This window comes from Schistocerca serialis, chromosome 1 (genome assembly GCF_023864345.2).
Source record: "Schistocerca serialis cubense isolate TAMUIC-IGC-003099 chromosome 1, iqSchSeri2.2, whole genome shotgun sequence".
NCBI lineage: Eukaryota > Metazoa > Arthropoda > Insecta > Orthoptera > Acrididae > Schistocerca > Schistocerca serialis.
This window is the reverse complement of record NC_064638.1, coordinates 179,907,179-179,931,019: the sequence shown is the minus strand read 5'-3', so window position 1 is coordinate 179,931,019 and position 23,841 is coordinate 179,907,179. Positions and strand designations below refer to the sequence as shown.

Genomic DNA, 23,841 nt, shown 5'->3' with positions numbered 1-23,841 from the left:
ATACATGCGGACGTGCATTGTCCTGTTGGAACAGCAAGTTCCCTTGCCGGTCTAGGAATGGTAGAACGATGGGTTCGATGACGGTTTGGATGTACCGTGCACTATTCAGTGTCCCCTCGACGATCACCAGTGGTGTACGGCCAGTGTAGGAGATCGCTCCCCACACCATGATGCCGGGTGTTGGCCCTGTGTGCCTCGGTCGTATGCAGTCCTGATTGTGCCGCTCACCTGCACGGCGCCAAACACGCATACGACCATCATTGGCACCAAGGCAGAAGCGACTCTCATCGCTGAGGACGACACGTCTCCATTCGTCCCTCCATTCACGCCTGTCGCGACACCACTGGAGGCGGGCTGCACGATGTTGGGGCGTGAGCGGAAGACGGCCTAACGGTGTGCGGGACCGTAGCCCAGCTTCATGGAGACGGTAGCGAATGGTCCTCGCCGATACCCCAGGAGCAACAGTGTCCCTAATTTGCTGGGAAGTGGCGGTGCGGTCCCCTACGGCACTGCGTAGGATCCTACGGTCTTGGCGTGCATCCGTGCGTCGCTGCGGTTCGGTCCCAGGTCGACGGGCACGTGCACCTTCCGCCGACCACTGGCGACAACATCGATGTGCTGTGGAGACCTCACGCCCCACGTGTTGAGCAATTCGGCGGTACGTCCACCCGGCCTCCCGCATGCCCACTATACGCCCTCGCTCAAAGTCCGTCAACTGCACATACGGTTCACGTCCACGCTGTCGCGGCATGCTACCAGTGTTAAAGACTGCGATGGAGCTCCGTATGCCACGGCAAACTGGCTGACACTGACGGCGGCGGTGCACAAATGCTGCGCAGCTAGCGCCATTCGACGGCCAACACCGCGGTTCCTGGTGTGTCCGCTGTGCCGTGCGTGTGATCATTGCTTGTACAGCCCTCTCGCAGTGTCGGGAGCAAGTATGGTGGGTCTGACACACCGGTGTCAATGTGTTCTTTTTTCCATTTCCAGGAGTGTAGTATTAAGCCAAGTCGTGTTGTCTCGAGACATCTGAAGGGCTTATGGCAAGGTTACTTAGCATTCTCTTATGTGGCCACCTACTGGTCACAATGTCAAGTTATCCTGTTCCCCTGATCAGCACGAAGTTCCAAGTTATCCCGCGTTTCTACTCATTTGTGTACGACCAAATCGAAACTGCGTCGCTATAATGGCAGTACTTTTACTGTTTGATCCCAAAACTGTCGGTGTTAATCACACGGGGACTCGATAAAAATATGGAAACACCGCCAGAAATGCATACTTTAACATAAATGCAGGTGCTAGCCAAATCTTCAGATTGCGCTGTTGTATTTGACCACGAACAGCACCTGTCCAATATACTCACTGCGCAGCAAGTACCTGCTGACGGTGGGCGCAACTATGATTTATATAGTTGTGAGCATCACTTCAGAACCAAGTGAATTGAAAGTGGGATAATTGATTGCGCTCATGCTGCGGCTGCTTCCGTAACCAAGGAAGGCAAAACTTTTGCTGCTTCAAAGAGGCACTGTATTGAAGATTTATGCCGCATGCAGGGAAAGCCGAAACATCATCCGCTAAGCCACAACGCGGACCAATGTGTGTGTTGAGTAATCGTCCGTCACTGGACAGAATTGTGACAAAAAATAGAGGACGACACCTACAAAAGTCATTGTAGAAGTAAAAGTCGCACTCGCGAACCCTATGAGCATCTAAACAACACAAAGGGGGCTTCATAAGCACGGAATTACAGATCGAGTTGGACATCCAAAACCACTCGTCAGTGATGCAAGTACTCGTAACAGGAAATGGCTGTGCCGCAGCCATTAAACCTGGACTTTGGGGCAAAGGAAGAAAGTCATTTGTTCGGTTGAGTCTTGCTGCACAGTGTTTCCAACTTCTGTCCGAGTTTACTCCCTAAGAGTGAAAAGTGGCGGATATTCGGTAATGATTTTGGCAGTCATATCGCGGTATTCCTCCGCCCCCATGGCTACTGTGCAAGGTCGCATTACTGCCGGTTATTATTCGAACAATCTGGCTTAGCAGGTCGATTCCGCTGTATAGTATTTGTTCCCCAATGGTGACGGGTTTTTTTCCAAGACGACAGTGCCTCCGGTCATCAAACTCGCATCGTCTAGGATTGGTGAACGAGGGGAACTGTCACGTCTCCCTTGAGCATCACAGTCTACAGGTCTCAATATTATCGAGTCTTTGTGTTCTACTTTGAAGACAACCTCCATCATCTTTACTTGAACTTGCCACTATTTTGAAGAAAGAATGGTATACGATCCCCTTGAAAACCGTACAGAACCTGAGTTTATCCATTCCGCGCGATAACAACAGTGAAGTCACTGATCATAGTCCCACTAAAGCAGAGTTATAAAACATAGTTTTCCGAAACTCCTTCACCAAAGAAGACGAAGTAAATATTCCTGAATTCCAATAAAGAACAACTGCCAAGATGAGAAACATAGAAGTAGATATCCTCGGCATATCAAAGCAGCTTAAATCACTTAATAAAGGCAAGGCCTCCGGTCCAGATTGTATACCAGTCAGGTTCCTTTCAGAGTATGCTGATACAATAGTTCCATATTTACCAATTATATACAACCGCTCGCTCACAGAAAGATCCGTACCTAAGTACTGGAAAATTGCTCATGTCAGACAAATACCCAAAAAGGGAAATAAGGGTAATCTGCTGAATTACAGGCCCAAATCACTAACGTCGATTTGCACTAGGGTTTTGGAAGATGTACTGTGTTCGAACATTATCAATTACCTCGAAGAAAACGATTTACTCACACATAGTCAGCACTGATTCAGAAAATGTCGTTCTTGTGAAACACAACTAGCTCTTTACACTCATGAAGTAAAGAGTGTTATCGACAGGGGATGTCTAATTGATTCCATATTTTTAGATTTCCAGAAGGTTTTCGACACCGTTCCTCACAAGCGTCTTCTAACCAAACTGTGTGCCTACAGGATATCGCCTTAATTGTGCGACTGGATTCGTGATTTCCTGTCAAAAAGGTCGTAGTAATAGACGGGAAGTCATCGAGTAAAACAGAAGTAATATGGTTCAAGTGGCTCTGAGCACTATGGGACTTAACATCTGTGATCATCAGTCCCCTAGAACTTAGAACTACTTAAACCTAAATAACCTGAGGAAATCACACACATCCATTCCCGAGGTAGGATTCGAACCTGCGACCGTAGCGGTCACGCGGTTCCAGACTGAAGCGCCTAGACCGCACGGCCATACCGGCCGGCCAGAAGTAATATCCGGCGTTCCCCAAGGAAGTGTTACAGGCCCTCTATTGTTCCTGATCTATATTAACGACATAGGAGACAATCTAGTAGCCCTCTTAGATTGTTTGCAGAAGATACTGTCATTTACCGTCTTGTAAAGTCATCAGATGACCGAAAGGAATCGCAAAAGGATTTAAATAAGATATCTGTATGGTGCGAAAAGTCGAAATCGACCCTGAATAAAGAAAGGTGTGAAGTTATTCACATGAGTCTAAAAGAAATCCGCTAAATTTCGATCACACGATAAGTCAGACAAATCTGAAGGCTGTAAATTCAACTAAATACTTCGGGATTACAATTACAAATAACCTAAATTGGAGCAGTCATAATGTTGCGGGTAGAGCAAACCAAAGACTGCGATTCACTGGCACAACACATAGTAGGTGCAACAGGTCTACTAAAGAGAGTGCTTACACCACGCTTGTTCGCCCTATTCTGGAGTACTGTTCTGCGATGTGGGATTCGCATCACGTGGGACTGACGGATGACATCGAAAAAGTTCAAAGAAGGGCAGCTCGTTTTGTATTATCGCGAAATAGGGGAGATAGCGCCAAGGACATGATACGTGAATTGAAGTGTCAACCATTAAAACAAAGTCGTTTTTCGTTGTGACGGCATTTTTTCATGAAATTTCAATCGCCAATTTCCTCCTCCGATTGCGAAAACATTCTGTTGGCACCCACTTACATAGGGAGGAATGAATATCACGATAAAATAATAGAAATCAGGGCTCGCACAGAAAAATTGAAGTGCTAATTTATCCCGCGCGCAATTCGAGAGTGGAACGCTAGTGAGACAGCTTGAAGGTGGTTCATTGAACCCTCTGCCAGGCACCTTATTGTGAATAGCAGAGTAATCACGCAGACGTAGATGTAGACAACTAGAAGTTGTTTTGAATGCAAACGGTTTTCGTACACAGTGTTAGTCTTGATAATGTGTTGTGTTTGTATATTTTTATCCGCTCCCTGTGGTCTGCTTGAATTTCCCAGATAGTGACATGAATCACATTTGTTTCATACGGATACTGCTAAATACTATAATCGGAAAAAGATCATACTCAAACGAAACGTTACTTCCGTGTAGTTGATCATTTGGAGAAGTGCGCAGTAGTCGATTTGCCTTATTTCAGAATCTGCTCTTTTCTCTGCCTGTTGGACCACGTGACAGGAAGAAAGTACAATCGACTGATGGTGGTGCGGCAATGAGGACAACGCAGTCGCATTCTGACGTCAGTACAGTGTGTTAACTGTAAGACAGAGTTGTGCGGGGAGAGGAGGAAACATGCATTGGCTGGCGGAGGGAGAGGAGCCGTTGGAGGGAGACAAGGCACGCCTACCAGTTGCAGTGCTGGCACTGCAAATTGCGCGTCATGCTTACACGAAAGAAGACGAAATGCTTCGAAGTAAAACTCGCTGTAAATGTTGTTCGCAAACGAAACTGAAATCGTCATGTACATTACAATCTATATATAAATGAATGTATGTATGTTTGTCTACTATGCGCTCACAAACCATTCATCTAATTGCAATGAAACTTTAGTGAGTTGTTCTCTGAACGCCCGAAACGAGTAATGGACAATGTTTCAACAGTTGGGTTACTGTAGCATGCGTAGCGCAACTGATTAGGCACAGGCTTGTCATGCAGTGGACCTGGGTTCGATTACCACTGTTCGTAACCTTTTTTTTATATCATTCCCCGCAATGTTAAACTATTAATTATAAAATTTAAATATACTTCAACAGGTCGTATAGTATAACGTTAACTGTCAATCTCTATGTAAAAAAATGAATGTCTGTATGTCTGCCCTCTGGGCGTTCCCAAACCATTCATCCGATTGCGATGAAATTTTGGTGATTTGTTCTCTGTACGCCCACAAAGGTTCATAGCCGAAAAAAAAAAAAGAAATAAGAGACATTCTTGAGGAGATATGACGTCATAAACAATGAGATGCCACCGCGGGAAAATACCCAGATTTATGCATCCACTATTTGAGAATGAGAGCACTTAGCGACTAGCAACCAACGTTACATACAGTTTGAAACCTTTAAGAACATTTTTCTCGCTGACACCCCCCACAAAATAATGAAAGGAAGAAAGGTCGTCGCTTACTACATTTTCTCAGTACATACCGTAAATCTGCTGCCGCAGTATGCATGACGTTTTAATGTATTATTTCGTTACTATTAACTCTAATCCCAACATATTTTGCATACAGTATCCACATATATCAGTAAATGCGCCGGCAAATTTATGTCTCTTTACGACATATAATTCAGGAGATATGACGCGGTAAACATCGAGATGCGTGAAAAAGTGCCGCGTCAGGCATGGCGTTTTGTTCTATTATTTCTTCACTACTAACACTATTCGCAACACGGTTCGCAAACGTGTTAAAAAAAGTATGTAAAACCACGGGCGTATTCCTAAAAACCGTTGTGCCAAAATTTTAAATCAATCGGTCACCAACTTTCCGAGATTTCTTCCGTTGCCAAGCACGGGCGCACAGCAGGTGGGCCAGCAACTACCTCTTCACTCATTTTGATAATGTTTTGCACAACTGCACGATAAAAACACGCACCCTACCGAAGCCTCCCGACGTTTACCGACTTCTACCGATTCAGGACTAGGGAGAGGTTTGCCATCTAAAAGTTTACACACTGTAAGTATGGCGGTACGCGTCCTGGCGCCTCGCCACAAGGCGGACAGTGAATTTAAATGCCGGCGCTAGCCTTGCGGTGGGGGCGGGATAACCGATTACGCAGGTGTTTCGCTAATGGTAACCCAAGACGGAGTTGTTCCCAGGTAGACACCTCGCGTAACGTTAGAAGGCCGGCTCGTGTGACACACACACACACACACACACACACACACACACATACGCCACTGGTCAGAGCACAGACTTCCTGGCATTTTCAAGTAGGCCGCTACAGTACACGGCGTTACTCGGTGCAATATGGAAACTTTCCTGTCCTCTTTGTCTCCGGCTGCAATGCCGACACTTGTCAAGACGCTACTTCTTGTGACGGTTTCATCCGGACACAGTCTTTTGATCATTGTCTCCACTGGAGGCTGAGTTTGGTATTCATAGTCTTCAGTTAGTTCTTAATTTCAGCCTTTTGAGTAGCTCGTCAAATACCAAATAATAGGTCTGCAGTCAAGTGGCTTCATTCCCTCTTTGTAGGAAGTTGTTTCCCTCGAACTGTAGGGTTACAGTTCTAACCATGTTCTGCACTTTATGTGTGTAACATGGTTTCAGACAGACGGTGGCCAGTCTGCACGTTTCTTTGAGTGCTGCCTCAGCTTGCTTAGCGTGGCGTATTTCTGCCACACGGGAGGAACTATTCGTCAGCGGAGTATCCAAGTTTCAATGTTGTTGTTTTCGTCACTTGTGGTTTAGCACCCCAATTTTAAGGAGGATATTGTTTCTGTCACCGACTTAAGTTTTGCTGTTGTCACAGTGCAGCTTATACATCAAGGCCTTGGACAGGCAAACACTTATGTACTTCGGTTCAAATAGCATTAAAAAGAATCAATATACAGGGTACATAAAGTCTGGGAACACTTTCATATATTAATTGCACAAGAACCAAAAATTGTACATATATCACACACATGTCATTTAGAAGAGAAACCCTGAAAGTTTTTTTTTTCTTCTTTCATGTATCCCGCCACGGCGTAGTTTGGTAATTTGCCGATAGTCGGCGCTAGGCACAGACATGATGAGCTCAGGTGCGGAGCGAGCTTTCTGTGTGTTGGAATGTGGAGCGCGTACGAGAGACATTCATAAGGAGTCCAAAGAAATCGGTGTTTCGTGCATCGAGTGAACTCGAAATGGCTCCAGTGACAGTGTGGAAAGTCCTGCGACAGAAGCTGTCTATGAAACCATTCAAACTGGAGGTAGTGCAGAAGCTCAATTGCGACGACAAAAACAAGCGTTTGAGTTTTGTTCACAGTTGCAACAACTGATCGCTTAACTTTTAGCGTCGAAGCCACTTTTCACACTAACAGGAAAAGTGAACAGGCATAATTGTCGAATCTTGGGTACAAAGCATCCACACGAATGCACTGGACCCCATTTTCATCGTGAAGTTCGTGGGTACCTGAACACGGAGCTGCCACATCGACGGATCGGCCATGCTACAGAAGGGGACAGCTGTTTCATTAAATGGCCTCCCCGATCAACAGATCTCACTCCGTGTGACTTTTTTCTGTGGGGACACATTAAAGATCTGGTGTATGTACCGCCTCTACCACGTGATGTAGCAGAGCACCGGGAGAGAATACCGGAAGCGACTGCCACTGCCGACGATGCCATGCTGGGACGGGTATGGCAAGAATTCGATTACTGTATTGACGTCTGCCGCATCACTCATGGTTCGCATATCGAATATTTGTTAAAATAAATTTCAGAGTTTCTCTTTAAAATGCAATATGTATGACGTTTGTACAATGCTTAGTTCTTGTGCAATAAATAATTGAAAGCGTTCCCCAACTTTATGTACACCCTGCATATAATGTGGATATGCAGTGATGCTGTCACATTGTACCATAATAATAATTTCAGAGAAACGATAAACAGCCGGTTTAGAGGCACATATACCTTTCACTGACTTCGGAAAATTTGTCGACAGTGTGAACGGAAAGAAATTACGGTATTTAATCTGAGGCTATAGAAAGCCTATCCAAGGACACAGAAAAAAATAAACGTTGACAATAACAAAACATCCAATAAGGGACATGGAAATGGCTGTAGCTTGTCACCAACCTTCTGTAATGTGTAAGACAAATGATTTTATTTACAGCTGGAGACAGGAAGCAAGTCTGGGTATACAGATTACTCGAGATAAACGTGTTAATTTCATCATGCGTGTAGACGATGTAACAATTTTGGAAAAAGTGAAGATGAGTTACAAAAGCCGTGTATCAACGACGTCATTTAGGAAAAGAGAATATAACCTTCTCAGCCTTCTCAATAAAGAAAAGTAAAATCGTGAGAAATACCACACCTGCTCAAAAATAATAATAGATAATACTCCACTTGAGCAGGTCTCCAGCTTTAATTTTCTAGGATGCGATATAAGCTATGACATGGACAAGGTTAATATCAATTAATATGCGGTTTAATAAACAAAGCATTCCAAAACAAAATACGGAAATAAGCAAAATTAAAATTTTCTTAAACCATGGCTACATCTGTATTGCTATCAAAGTAAATTACAAGCATCAGAAATGACATTTTTCATGAGAGTCAGAGATGCTGCCAAGGAAGACCGTAAAGGAAATGATGATATGGAGACTTAAATAGATATTTGTAATATTAATGGAAAGATTGAAGAGCATAAAACATTATGGTAACATCAGCTACAAAGAATGAGTGCAGAGTTCCACGTCACGCCATGCTTTACCAGTGGAGAGAGAGAAGGGACCTACGAAGACCCAGAACGAGGGGGCAGTGAGAAATGAAGGCGGAACAGGCACAGGTGCTTAGACTTTGAAGTGCAAAAGAATAATCAGAACACCGATATTCGATAACACTGAGTAATTCTTTAGAGTTCCTTTTCCCGTAATCAGTTATAGTTTGAAGACGACGCACCTACGTCCTTCATAACCTTTTCCACCTGTGAATAGTTTTACGTACTGGGTGAGCAGAGTAATATTGCTAAGAACCCGTTCTTTAGGTGGACATCTTGGAGCCTCTCGAGGAACAATAGTTATTGTTTATGGGCCATTTTCACCCCATGATTTCTCAGACGTATGTAAGCAATGCAGCCTTCTTTTCCATAGAACTGCAATAACATCCCGTAACACTATTTCTTTTGAGAATAATTCCCTTGTAAACTTAAACACTTAATCTCACCGTTCGGCAAGAAGTTAAAAGCCTGAAGCATAGAACTCTTGGGACAGCGTTCGCATCCCTGGATATACACTACTGGCCATTATAATTGCTACACCACGAGGATGACATGCTACACACGCGAAATTTAATCGACAGGAAGAAGATGCTGTGATATACAAATGATTAGCTTTTCAGAGCATTCACACAAGGTTGCCGCGGTGGCGACACCTACAACGTGCTGCCATGAAGAAAGCTTCCAACCGATTTCTCCTACACAAACAGCAGTTGACCGGCGATGCCTGGTGAAACGTTGTTGTGATGCCTCGTGTAAGGAGGAGAAATGCGTACCATCACGTTTCCGACTTTGATAAAGGTCGGATTGTAGCCTATTGCGATTGTGGTCTATCGTATCGCGACATTGCTGATCGCGTTGATCGAGATCCAATGACTGTTGGCAGAATATGGAATCGGTGGGTTCAGGACGATAATACGGAACGCCGTGCTGGATCCCAACGGCCTCGTATCACTACAAGTCGACATGACAGGCATCTCATCCGCATGGCTGAAACGGATCGTGCAGCCACGTCTCGATCCCTGAGTCAACAGATGGGGACGTTTGCAAGACAACAACCATCTGCACGAACAGTTCGACGACGTTTGCAGGAGCATGGACTATCAGCTCGGAGACCATGGCTGCGGTTACCCTTGACGCTGCATCACAGACAGGAGCGCATGCGATGGTGTACTCGACGACGAACCTGGGTGCACCAATGGCAAAACGTCATTTTTTCGGATGAATCTCGGTTCTGTTTACAGCATCATGATGGTCGCATCCGTGTTTGGCGACATAGCGGTGAACGCACATTGGAAGCGTGTATTCGTCATCGCCACACTGGCGTATCACCTGACGTGATGGTATGGGGTGCAATTCGTTACACGTCTCGGTTACCTCTTGTTCGCATTGTCGGCACTTTAAACAGAACATTCAGATGTGTTACGAACCGTGGTTCTACCCTTCATCCGATCCCTGCGAAACCCTACACTTCAGCAGGATAATGCACGACCGCATGTTGCAGGTCCTGTACGGGCCTTTCTGGATACAGAAAATGTTCGACTGCTGCTCCCCCCAGCACATTCTCCAGATCTCTCACCAATTGAAAACGTCTGGTCAATGGTGGCCGAGCAACTGGCTCGTCACAATACATCAGTCACTACTCTTGATGAACTGTGGTATAGTGTTGAAGCTGCATGGGCAGCTGTACCTGTAAACGCCATTCAAGCTCTGTTTGACTCAATGCCCAGGCGTATCAAGGCCGTTATTACGGCCAGAGGTGGTTGTTCTGGGTACTGATTTCTCAGGATTTATGCACCTAAATTGCGTGATAATGTAATCACATGTCAGTTCTGGTATAACTTATTTGTCCAATGAATACCCGTTTATCATCTCCGTTTCTTCTCTGTGTAGCAATTTTAATGGCCTGTAGTGCATTATTTAGTAATTTGTAGTTTTACTTGGTTCGTCCTTTAGCACTTCGGCCATTGCTGGTCTATGCTATGCATTTTTTTTTCCATTGCTCCGCCGCGACTACATTTCGAGTGGTTTTCTCAGAAGCCGGAAACAATGGAAGTGGAACGGCGCCATACGGCCGCAGACGGCACGTGTCCACGCGACGGTCACGAAGCGATCACAATGCACTGGCCGTCGGCGCTGAACGGGTCGCCTATGACTCACAATGCGCCATTGTGGGGCCTATCAGCAGGCAGCAGCGCGATTGCAAATATGGGCTGCCCCGTCTGCTGTTACATCCCTCCGTTTTGGTGAACTCGGACGACCACTTAATGACGATGACATCGCTGTACACAAGCCAGCGTTAAGTTCAAATCAAGGCACTGCACAACTTTACAGTCGGATTTATGAGATAAGCAACCCCTTTTTGGTACGCATTGACTATAAAATATTGATTCCAGTGTGGGCATCACAGGATAACTGTCCCGAAAAGCAGCTTTGACTTCCTCCCCCACGTCGAGCACTTGTTGCGCTCTTCTCGCAAATGACGCTCCCGCAACTGTAATACTAAACCACACCGTGATAAACAACGCCATTCCTTAGCGTACGCCGCTGGAAGGAGCTGCATCGGCATCTTCGTGACACTCCCGCTCCTTCTAAACGAATCTGTGACCGAAAGTGCTCCCCTACTTTGCAAATTATGGTATATTGTAGAATCCGACTTCGAGGTAGATCAGTTTGGACGCTGTTAATTATCTTAGAAGATAGGCTAAGTAAAGGCAAACCTACATTTATAGCATTTGTAGACATAGACACAGCTTTTGACAATGTTGGCTGGAATACTCTTCGAAATTATTAAGGTAGAAGCGGTAAAATACAGGGAGAGAAAGGCTATCTACAACTTGTACAGAAACCAGACGGCAGTTATAAGAGTCGAAGGGCTTGAAAGGGAAGCACTGGTTGAAAAGAGAGTGAGACAGGGTTGTAGCCTAGCAATGGTTGAAAAGAGAGTGAGGCAGGGTTGTAACCTAGCAGTGGTTGAAAAGAGAGTGAGACAAAAAGCAAATGGCGCTGAGCACTATGGGACTTAACATCTGAGGTCATCAGTCCCCTAGAACTTAGAACTACTTAAACCTAACTAACCTAAGGACATCACACACATCCATGCCCGAGGCAGGATTCGAACCTGCGACCGTAGCAGTCGTGTGATTCCGGGTTGAAGCGACTAGAACAGCTCGGCCACCGCGGCCGGCGAGATTGAGATAGGATTGTAGCCTATCTCCGATGTTATTCAACCTGTACATTGAGCAAGCAGTAAAGGAAACCGAAGAAAAATTTGGAGTAGGAATTAAAATTCAGGGAAAAGAAATAAAAAATGAGAGGTTTGCCGATGACGTTATAATTCTGTAAGACACAGAAAAGGACTTAGAAGAGCAGTTGCACGGAATGGAAAGCGTTTTGGAAGAAGGATAAAACATGAACGTCTACAAAAGCAAAACAAAGATAATGAAATGTAGTCGAATTGAATAAGGGAATCAGAAAAGCGAACGATACACTGAAAGTAGTAGATGAGTTTTGCTATTTGGGCAGGATAATAACTGATGATGGCTGAAGTAGAGAGGATATAAAATGTAGACTGGCAATGGTAAGAAAAGCATTTCTGAAGAAGAGAAATCTGTTAACATCCAATATAGATTTAAGTCTTACGAAGTTTTTCCTGAAGGTATTTGTCTCGAGTGTAGCCATGAATGGAAGAGAAACATTGACGATAAACAGTTTCGATAAAAAGAGAATAGAAGCTTTCGAAATGTGCTGTTACAGAAGAATGCTGAAGATTGGATGGGTCGATCACGTAACTAATGAGAAAGTACTGAATAGAATTGCGGAGACAAGATATTGGTGCCACAACTTGATCAAAAGAAGGGATCGGTTGATAGGAAACATTCTGAGACATCAAGGGGTCACCAGTTTAGTATTGGAGTGCAGCGTGGAGGGTAAAAATCGTAGAGGGACACCACAAGATGAACACAGTATGCAGATTCAGAAAGATGTAGGTTGCAGTAGTTATTCGGTGACGAAGAGACTCGCACAGGATAGAGTAGCACGGAAAGCTGTATTAAGCCAGTCTTAGGACTGAAGGCAACAACAACAACATATTTCCTCTGTCAATTTTGCCTCGAAAGAGTCCCAGACTGCAGAGCAATGCCCAAGTATCAGTCCCGAAGATTCTTCTAATGAATATCAGACTGGCGGCATCTGCATTTCGTGCGATTAGTTTTGTGGGCGTACAATTTTAAGTTGTTCCTTGCACATACTCCCAAATATTTAACGGATGTTGAATTTCCAGTCATTGGTCGGGTCTTTCAGCCTGCTAATCGGCAATACGTTGCATCTGTTTGTGTAGAAGGCCAGCCATATATTTAATGGTTGTTCCTGTTTCCAGTGATTCTTCGGCATTCATGTAATCAAATAATATTTGTGCGCATTGTGTTACATTTATCGAGGGTCAACTGCCAATCCCAGCACGAAGCGCCGATCTCTGCAGGTCTTCCTACATTTCGCTACAGTTTTCTTCCGTTGTGACTTCTCTGTATACGGACGTATTATCCGAAGAACCTCATGGAGGTTACGGCGATAACCACTAGGTCATCTATATACGAGATCTGTTCAAAAAATTCCGGAACTTTGACCACAACCTTTTCAGGGGTTTTCTCTACCGATCCACTCTGTAACAGCGCTTAGGAAAAACGAACATCAAAATCTTTCTGTGCGAGCTCCGAATTCGCTATTTTTTTACGATGATAATTTTCCTCTACGAAGGTTTTGGAGGGGAAAGCTGGTGATTGAAATTTCTTGAAAAGATCTAGTCGCAATTATTATTCCACCCCAACCCCCGTATAATATCCGTGACACTCTCCCTATTTCACCACAGTAAAAAACGAGATGATCTTGATCGGACTTTTTTGTTGTCCTCAGTCAGTCTTACGTGGTAAGGATCCTATACCGCACAGCAGTACTCCAGCATAGGACGGAAAAGCTTGGTGTAAGCAGTCTCTTTAGTAGACCTGTTGCATCTTCTATCTATTGCGCCAATAAAACGCAGTTTTTGGTTTTCCTCTCCCACAACATTACCTATGTGATCGTTAAATTTAAGCTGTTCGAAACTGTAATTCCTAGGTACTTAGTTTGATCGAGAGCCTTTAAATATTTGTGATGTATTATGTGACCGAAATTTAAAGGATTCTTTTCATACTCATGAGGAAGGCTTCCTGATTTTTCTTATTCAGACACAAAAAATGGTTCAAATGGCTCTGAGCACTATGGGACTCAACTGCTGAGGTCATTAGTCCCCTAGAACTTAGAACTAGTTAAACCTAACTAACCTAAGGACATCACACACGTCCATGCCCGAGGCAGGATTCGAACCTGCGACCGTAGCGGTCTCGCGGTTCCAGACTGCAGCGCCAGAACCGCGCGGCCACTTCGGCCGGCTATTCAGACACAATTGCCACTTTTCGAACCATACGGATATAGCGTCTAAGTCGATTTGCAACTGGATTTGCTCTTCTGATGACTGGACAAGACAGTAAATGACAGGATGATCCGCAAACAGTCTAAGAGACCTGCTCAGATTGTCATAAAGTTCAAATGTGTGCGAAATCTTATGGGACGACTGCTAAGGTCATCAGTCCCTAAGCTTACACACTACTTAACCTAAATTATCCTAAGGACAAACACACACACCCATGCCCGAAGGAGGACTCGAACCTCCACCGGGATCAGCCGCACAGTCCATGACTGCAGGGCCTTAGACCGCTCGGCTAATCCCGTGCGGCTCAGATTGTCAACTAAATCGTTTACATAGATGACGAACAGGAGAAGGCATATAACACTTCCATGGGGAACGTCCGTTTCACTCGATGATTTTCCGTCGACTGCTACGAACTTGGCCTCTCTGACAGGAAGTCGCGAATACAGTCTCACAGTTGAAGCGATACGATTGTTGTATAGGCACGCAACTTAATCAGATGTCTCTTGTGATGAACGGCCTTTTGGAAATGCAGAAATACGGAATCAATTTGAGATGTGGATCGCACTCATTGTTGTTGCGGTCTTCAGTCTTAAAACTGGTTTTATGCAGCTCTTCATGCTACTCTATCCCGTGTACACCTCTTCGTCACCGAATAACCGCTGCAACCTACAACCTTCCGAATCTGCTTACTGTATCCACCTCTTGGTCTCCCTTTACGATTTTTATCCGTCCCCCCCCCCCCTTCCAATTGCCTACAGTAGCAAATTGGTGATCCCTTGATGCCTCAGGACGTGTCACTTCGACCGATCCCTTCTTTTACTAAGGTTGTGCCACAAATTTCTTTTCTCTCCTATTCTATTCAGTACCTCCTCATTAATTACGTGTTCTACCCAACTAATCTTCAGCGTTCTTCCGCGGCGCCAGGTTTCAAAAGTTTCTGTCCTCTTCTTGTCTAAACTGCTTATCGTCAATGTTTCACTTCCACAACTGGCTACACGTCATATAAATACTTTCACAAAACTCTTGCTAACAATTTAAATCTATATTCTATGTTAACCAGTTATCCTTCTTGAGAAATACTTTTCTTGCTACAGCTAGTTTACGTATTACATCCTCTCTACTTACGCCATCAGCAGTTATTTTGCTGCCCAAATGACAAAACTCATCTACTACTTTAAAGTGTCTCATTTCCTAATCTAATTCCCTCTATACTACCTGATTTAATTCGACATCATTCCATTATCCTAGTTTTGTTTCTGTTGATGTTCATCTTATACCCTCTTTTCAATACAATGGCCATTCCGTTCAACTACTCTTCCAAGTCCTTTGCTGTCTCTGACAGAATTACATTGACTTCGGCAAACCACTCAGTTTTGTCTTCTCCCTGAACTTTATTTGCTTTCTACTCCAAATTCCTCGCCGGCCGGTGTGGCCGTGCGGTTCTAGGCGCGTCAGTCTGGAACCGCGAGACCGCTACGGTCGCAGGTGCGAATCCTGCCTCGGGCATGGCTATGTGTGATGTCCTTAGGTTACTTAGGTTTAAGTAGTTCTAAGTTCTATGGGACTGATGACCTCAGAAGTTAAGTCCCATAGTGCTCAGAGCCATTTGAACCATTTTCCAAATTCCTCTATGGTTTCATGTACTGCTTGCTCAATGTACAGATTGAATAATGTAAGGATAGACTACATCTACATCTACATCTACATCTATACTCCGCGAGCCACCTTACGGTGTGTGGCGGAGGGTACTTATTGTACCACTTATTGTACCCTATCTCACTCCCTTCTCAACCGTTGCTTCCCTTTCATGCCCCTCTACTCTTGTAACTACACTCTGCTTTCTGTACAAATTGTATACAGCCTTTCGCTCCCTGTATTTCACCTCTGGTATCTTCAGAATTTCAAAGACAGTATTCTAGTCAACGTTGTCTGCAAACCCTATAAACGGATGTTTCTTTTTCCTTAACCTATCTTCTAAAACGAGTCGTGGGGACAGTATTGCCTCGCGTGGTCCTACATTTCTCCGAAATCCAAGCTGCTCTTCCCCGAGATCGGCTTCTACAGAGAATTGTATTAGTATCTTGGAAGCATGACTTATTAAACGGAAAGTTCGGTAATATTTAGACCTCTAACCCCCCCCCCCCTTTCTCTGGAACTGGAATTGTACTCATTAGTATGTGCGAATAAAGAGCTAGTTGCAATTCACAAGAACGATATTTTATGAATCCGTGCTGACTATGTGTTAAGAGACCGTTTTCCTCGAGGTAATTCGAGAACAGTGGCTCGGTTCTCCGCAGTAGAAAGACACGCGGCGTAGTCACGTACCTCTGACAGCGGACGGTAGACCTGCAACTCTCTCGGGCACCCACCGGCAACTGCACTGCACAGAACCGGCTCTCGCCGCCAGGCTGGGGACTCGCGTTGCGGCTGTCAGGGCTGGCAACATGGCGGCGCCAACAGCTGTGTCCGGACGCGTCACCTTGGGGCGCCCCTCCAGCTGCTTTGCAAAACACTCCAGGCGCCTCGGCGCAACCGCGCGTCCTCAGCGAGCCTGCTGCTGCGCAACAGGTGTCCGCGAGGGGGCGGAGGGGGAAGCCCCTATACTGATATACCCAGGAACCTTCATTTGTTCTGTGTACACACCTGCAATCGGCAGCTCAGGTCGGCGCGGGAAGCCGCTTTCCTCGCTCCCCTCAGAAACTCCTCCTCCACCTCGAGCAGTGGTCTGCCGCATTATTGCATAGTGTTGGGGATTCACATGCCACAGAAGTTCCGGCACAGTAAAGCTATGTCCACACGATGCCTCTTCCCACGTCTACTGACGCACGGGAATAAAAGTGCATGGACAAAAAATTGTGGAAAGAACGCTTTTACGCATGTGCGTCCTGGTTTCCGCACGTTGCCTCAAGGCGCGAGCAGCCTGCTATGGTTCTCCGTCTTTGCTTACGAGCTTGTGCTGTATTTATTGGATGAAAACGAGGCAGGAAAAGATAACACTAAAGCGAATGTTGGTAAAGAAGTACCTACATAACAGAGGTACGAGAAATGCAGAGAGACAATAATGTCTTGTTTGCAAATTTCAGAAGGAGGCCACAGCGAGATTTTAGGTTTTCTGCTTGGGAAAATGCAGCGCTGAGGCTGAGAACAACGTTTTCCGTCAGCTGGTAGCCGGCGATTTACACGAATATCAGTTTGAACTATTTATTTCGCATTTCAGTGATTATTCCTGAAACTGAGAAATAATGAAAGGAGATTTTCAGTCGTTATGTGAAGGATGATTAACTTTCAATCTGTATTTTACTTTATTTAAAAAGTTGCTTACACAACTTTAATCATGAATCGTCAAAGAAACTGTTATAGGTATGCTTATTCAAATACAGAGATATGAAAACAGGTAGAATACGGCGCTGCGGTCGGCAGTGCCTGTATACGACAAAAAGTGTCTGGCGCAGTTGTTAGATCGCTTACTGCTGCTACTATGGTAGGTTATCACGATTTAAGTGAGTTTGACCGTAGTGTTATAGTCGGCGCACGAGCGATTACACACTGAAGCGCCAAAGAAACTGGTATAGGTTTCCTTATCCAAATACGGAGGTATGAAAACAGGCAGAATACGGCACTGGGGTCGGAATACGGCGCTGAGGTCGGCAATGTCTATATATAAGACTAAACGTGTATGGCGCAGTTGTTAGATCGGTTATTGCTGGTACAATGGCAGGTTATCAAGATTTAAGTGAGTCTGAGCGTGGTGTCATAGTCGGCGCACGAGCGTTGGGACATAGCATCTCCGAGGTAGCGACGAAGTGGGGATTTTTCCCGTGCGACCATTTTACGAGTGTACCGTGAATATCAGGAATCCGGTAAAACGTCAAATCTCCGACATCGCTGCGGCCGGAAAAAGATCCTGCAAGAACGGGACCAACGACGACTGAAGAGAATCGTTCAGTGTGATAGAAGTGCAACCCTTCCGCAAATTGGTGCAGATGTCGATGCTGGGCCATCAACAAGTGGCAGCGTGAGAACTATTCAACGAAACATCATCCATATGGGCTTTCGGAGCGGAAGGCCCACTCGTGTACCCTTGATGACTGCACGACACAAAGGTGTTGATGACTGGAAACATGTTGCCTGGTCGGACGAGTCTCTTTGCATATAATATCGAGCGACTGGACGTGTATAGGTATGGGGACAACCTCATGAACCCAGGAACCCTGCATGTCAGCAGGGGCTGTTCAAGATGGTGGTGGCTCTGTGATGATGTGGGGCGTGTGCAGTTGGGAGTGATATGGGGTCCCTAATCCGTCTAGATACGACTTTGACAGATGACACGTACATAAGCATCCTGTCTGATCATCTGCTTCCATTCATGTCCATTGTGCATTACGGCGGACTTGGGCAATTCCAGCAGGACAGTGCGACACCCCACAGGTCCATAATTGCTACAAAGTGGCTCCAGGGACACTCTTCTGAGTTTATAGACTTCCGCTGGCCACTAAAATTCCCACACATGAACAATATTGAGCGTATCTGGGATGCCTTGCAACGTGCTGTCCAGAGTACATCGCCAACCCCTCGTACTCTTACGGATTTATGGGCAGCCGTACTACATTAGTCGAGTCCATGTCACGTCGTGTTGCGGCACTTCTGCGTGCTCGCGGGGGCCCTACCGATATTAGGCAGGCCGTTTCTCTGGCTCTACAGTGTATTATGTTTAAAGTTTAAGAAAGTAAGAGCCAACTGTCTTGCCGCAATGGTAATACCGGTTCCCGTCAGATCACCGAAGTTAAGCGCTGCCAGGATGGGCTAGCACTTGGATGGGTGACCATGCGGTCCGCCGAGCGTTATTGGCAAGCGGGGTGCACTCAGCCCTTGTGAGGCAAACTGAGGAACTACTTGATTGAGAAGTAGCGGCTCCGGCTCGTGAACTGACGTACGGCCGGGAGTGCAGTGTGCTGACCACACGCCCCTCTATATCCGCATCCAGTGACGGCTGTGGGCTGAGGATGATACGGCAGCCGGTCGGTACCTTTGGGTCTTCACGACGTCTTCAGCCGGAGTTTAGTTTCAGTTTTAAGAAACTCAGGAAAGTATTATTGCTAGGAATTGTGTAACGTCTTGAAGCTGTGTAACTCAAGTCGCGCATATTACCCGACTATATTGGCTCAGTATTTGAGAATCAGACCACTTAACGACTTCCAGCTAACTTTATACGTTTTACGATACGTGTCGATTCGACTCTCTCCACTTTGCTCTGTCCTGTGCGTATTCCACAATGTCGGTATTTCATTCTTTTCCTAAATGTCATCCAGCTTCTAACAATATTCCATTACTGTAAAATCTGAATATAGTTCAACATACGATAATGATGGAAACTGAAATAAAATGAATTAAATTTTGTGCCATTCCCAGGACTCGAACCCAGGTCTCCATGCTTACTAGACAGGAATGCTAGCCATTACGCCACTGCAGCAGTAAATCAAACACTATGCGAGGACTACGCAAGTCCAACGCCCTCTCTAAGACATACTTCAGTTCACATCTTCAGCTTATTTTCCCCTTTGTAACCCGTCTAATCAGAATCGACAGCAGACTAACACCGAGAACGATAGTTCAGGTATACATGCCGTTGTCGCAAGCTGGAGATGAACAGATAGAGAAAGTGTATGAGGATATTGAAAGGGTAATGCAGTATGTAAAGGGGGACGAAAATCTAATAGTCATGGGCGACTGGAATGCAGTTGTAGGGGAAGGAGTAGAAGAAAAGGTTACAGGAGAATATGGGCTTGGGACTAGGAATGAAAGAGGAGAAAGACTGATTGAGTTCTGTAACAAGTTTCAGCTAGTAATAGCGAATACCCTGTTCAAGAATCACAAGAGGAGGAGGTATACTTGGAAAAGGCCGGGAGATACGGGAAGATTTCAATTAGATTACATCATGGTCAGACAGAGATTCCGAAATCAGATACTGGACTGTAAGGCGTACCCAGGAGCAGATATAGACTCAGATCACAATATAATAGTGATGAAGAGTAGGCTGAAGTTCAAGACATTAGGCAGGAAGAATCAATACGCAAAAAAGTGGGATACGGAAGTACTAAGGAATGACGAGATACGTTTGAAGTTCTCTAACGCTATAGATACAGCAATAAGAAATAGCGCAGTAGGCAGTACAGTTGAAGAGAAATTAACATCTCTAAAAAGGGCCATCACAAAAGTTGGGAAGGAAAACATAGGTACAAAGAAGGTAGCTGCGAAGAAACCATGGGTAACAGAAGAAATACTTCAGTTGATTGATGAAAGGAGGAAGTACAAACATGTTCCGGGAAAATCAAGAATACAGAAATACAAGTCGCTGAGGAATGAAATAAATAGGAAGTGCAGGGAAGCTAAGACGAAATGGCTGCAGGAAAAATGTGAAGACATCGTAAAAGATACGATTGTCGGAAGGACAGACTCAGCATACAGGAAAGTCAAAACAACCTTTGGTGACATTAAAAGCAACGGTGGTAACATTAAGAGTGCAACGGGAATTCCACTGTTAAATGCAGAGGAGAGAGCAGATAGGTGGAAAGAATACATTGAAAGCCTCTATGAGGGTGAAGATTTGTCTGATGTGATAGAGGAAGAAACAGGAGTCGATTTAGAAGAGATAGGGGATCCAGCATTAGAATTTAAAAGGGCTTTGGAGGACTTACGGTCAAATAAGGCAGAAGGGATAGATAACATTCCATCAGAATTTCTAAAATCATTGGGGGAAGAGGCAACAAAACGACTATTCACGTTGGTGTGTAGAATATATGAGTCTGGCGACATACCATCTGACTTTCGGAAAAGCATCATCCACACAATTCCGAAGACGGCAAGAGCTGACAAGTGCGAGAATTATCGCACAATCAGCTTAACAGCTCATGCATCGAAGCTGCTTACAAGAATAATATACAGAAGAATGGAAAAGAAAATTGAGAATGCGCTAGGTGACGATCAGTTTGGCTTTAGGAAAAGTAAAGGGACGAGAGAGGCAATACTGACGTTACGGCTAATAACGGAAGCAAGGCTAAAGAAAAATCAAGACACTTTCATAGGATTTGTCGACCTGGAAAAAGCGTTTGACAGTGTAAAATGGTGCAAGCTGTTCGAGATTCTGAAAAAAAGTAAGGGTAAGCTATAGGGAGAGACGGGTCATATACAATATGTACAACAACCAAGAGGGAATAATAAGAGTGGACGATCAAGAACGAAGTGTTCGTATTAAGAAGGGTGTAAGACAAGGCTGTAGCCTTTCGCCCCTACTCTTCAATCTGTACATCGAGGAAGCAATGATGGAAATAAAGGTAAGGTTCAGGAGTGGAATTAAAATACAAGGTGAAAGGATATCAGTGATACGATTCGCTGATGACATTGCTATCCTGAGTGAAAGTGAAGAAGAATTAAATGACCTGCTGAACGGAATGAACAGCCTAATGAGTACACAGTATGGTTTGAGAGTAAATCGGAGAAAGACGAAGGTAATGAGAAGTAGTTGAAATGAAAACAGCGAGAAACTTAACATCAGGATTGATGGTCACGAAGTCAATGAAGTTAAGGAATTCTACCTAGGCAGTAAAATAACCAATGACGGACGGAGCAAGGAGGACATCAAAAGCAGACTCGCTATGGGAAAAAAGGCATTTCTGGCCAAGAGAAGTCTACTAATATCAAATACCGGCCTTAATTTGAGGAAGAAATTTCTGAGGATGTACGTCTGGAGTACAGCATTGTATGGTAGTGGAACATGGACTGTGGGAAAACCGGAACAGAAGAGAATCGAAGCACTTGAGATGTGGTGCTATAGACGAATGTTGAAAATTAGGTGGACTGATAAGGTAAGGAATGAGGAGGTTCTACGCAGAATCTGAGATGAAAGGAATATGTGGAAAACAGTGATAAGGAGAAGGGGCAGGATGATAGGACATCTACTAAGACATGAGGGAATGACTTCCATGGTACTAGAGGGAGCTGTAGAGGGCAAAAACTGTAGAGGAAGACAGAGATTGGAATACGTCAAGCAAATAATTGAGGACGTAGGTTGCAAGTGCTACTCTGAGATGAAGAGGTTAGCACAGGAAAGGAATTCGTGGCGGGCCGCATCAAACCAGTCAGTAGACTGATGACAAAAAAAAAAAAAAAAAAAAAAAAAAAGCCGTCACTATTGTCGAGGCTCTCCGGCACTGGATAGCACCCCAGTGTTAGACGTAATGGGGAAATCCTGTACCTCACGTGTAGTTGATTTAATGTCTCAAAAATGGTCCAAATGGCTCTGAGCACTATGGGACTTAACATCTGTAGTCATCAGTCCCCTAGAACTTTGAACTACTTAAACCTAACTAACCTAAGGACATCACACACATCTATGCCCGAGGCAGGATTCGAACCTGCGACCGTAGCGGTCGCGCGGTTCGGTTCCAGACTGTAGCGCCTAGAACCGCTCGGCCACTCCGGCCGGCTTTAATGTCTCAAGGGCAGACTACCTGTAGGGAATGACAGGTTTTCATTAATCTTTTGTTTTCTCTACTCGAAGAATGAAGATCTGCCACAGATCTGAGCCTATCGTACTTCACAGAGCGGCCAAAGCCCTGAGCCCTAATGAGGCGTGGACGCTTAACATCTCGCCGCCTACACGCGATTTCACCGTCCTTCAACCGCTTTCCACAGACGCTTCCAGAGACCAGGAAGCGAACAGCCAATCAGCTTCGTCGTTTCCGAGATGCTCGTTCCCAGGCACCGAACTGTAACAGTGTGTCCTCTTACGTCTCTGGATTTCCCCATATGAGGCCCGCATCGTCGCCAGGATGATTCCTCATTCGTCTCTGTTCTACTTCCACAGGGTGTGTTATAATTCATGGCTTAAACGCGTGCAGTTGAAAGTTCGAGGTACTAGAAGTAAACAAGTCTCGACTGCGACTTTGTGGTTAACCAGCCACCACGGACGTGATCCTACCGATCCTTAATGTGGTCCGTCCTTGTTTACATTAGAAACACGATTCACACGACAGTACAGTACACGGCCAGAGTGCCACTCGTGTCAATTGTTTGCGTGGTGTCAAGATCACCTGATCTGAACCGGATGGTTTCCTGTGTTTGAGGGCCACCTTCACGGTGTAGTGTACCCTACTCCAGCTAAGAATTGAAGAAATGGAGCAGGGACTTGTCAGTGCCTTTCAAGAATTTCGAAATGATCCAGGCGTGTTTGAAAGGGCTAGAAACTCACAGCGGCGACGGGTACAGGCCAGCATCCAGGTACAAGAACGACACTTTGAACAGCTCCTTTACCTACGAGTACAATCATGTACGAGGGTAATCCCAAAAGAAAGGTCTCCTATTTTTTATAAGTACATAGACCTGTTTATTTGTACAATGGTTTACATCAGTTTACAGCTTGAACATTTAGCTATTTTTCGACATATTCACCATTTCTGTCGATGCATTTTTGTAGACGCTGTGGCAGTTTCTGTATGCCCATGTCAAACCAGCTCGGCGCCATGCTGTTTAGAAGTCAATATTGACATACAAAAATGCCTCATTTAACATTCACACCCATGTCGCAGAGCGGGTGTGAATTCTTGAATTCTGCTTTATAGGGCAGCCATTCTACCCCAACTGTCACTTAAACCTCCCATTAAA

At 45.0% G+C, this 23,841-nt stretch overlaps 1 protein-coding gene across 2 annotated transcripts in view; it reads right to left on the bottom strand.

Moving 5' to 3' along the window:
• LOC126465188 (leucine-rich repeat-containing protein 15-like) overlaps positions 1–23,841 on the bottom strand; it is a 167,760-nt gene that overhangs the window by 107,890 nt on the left and 36,029 nt on the right. Inside the window, exon 1 of one of the 2 annotated variants that reach the window (XM_050096289.1) lies at positions 16,507–16,633. The exons of the other annotated variant lie outside the window; for it this stretch is intronic. The gene's annotated coding sequence lies outside the window, so the exon portion shown is untranslated. Of the gene's footprint in view, positions 1–16,506; positions 16,634–23,841 lie in introns of those variants that run through there. 2 annotated transcript variants of the gene reach the window in all.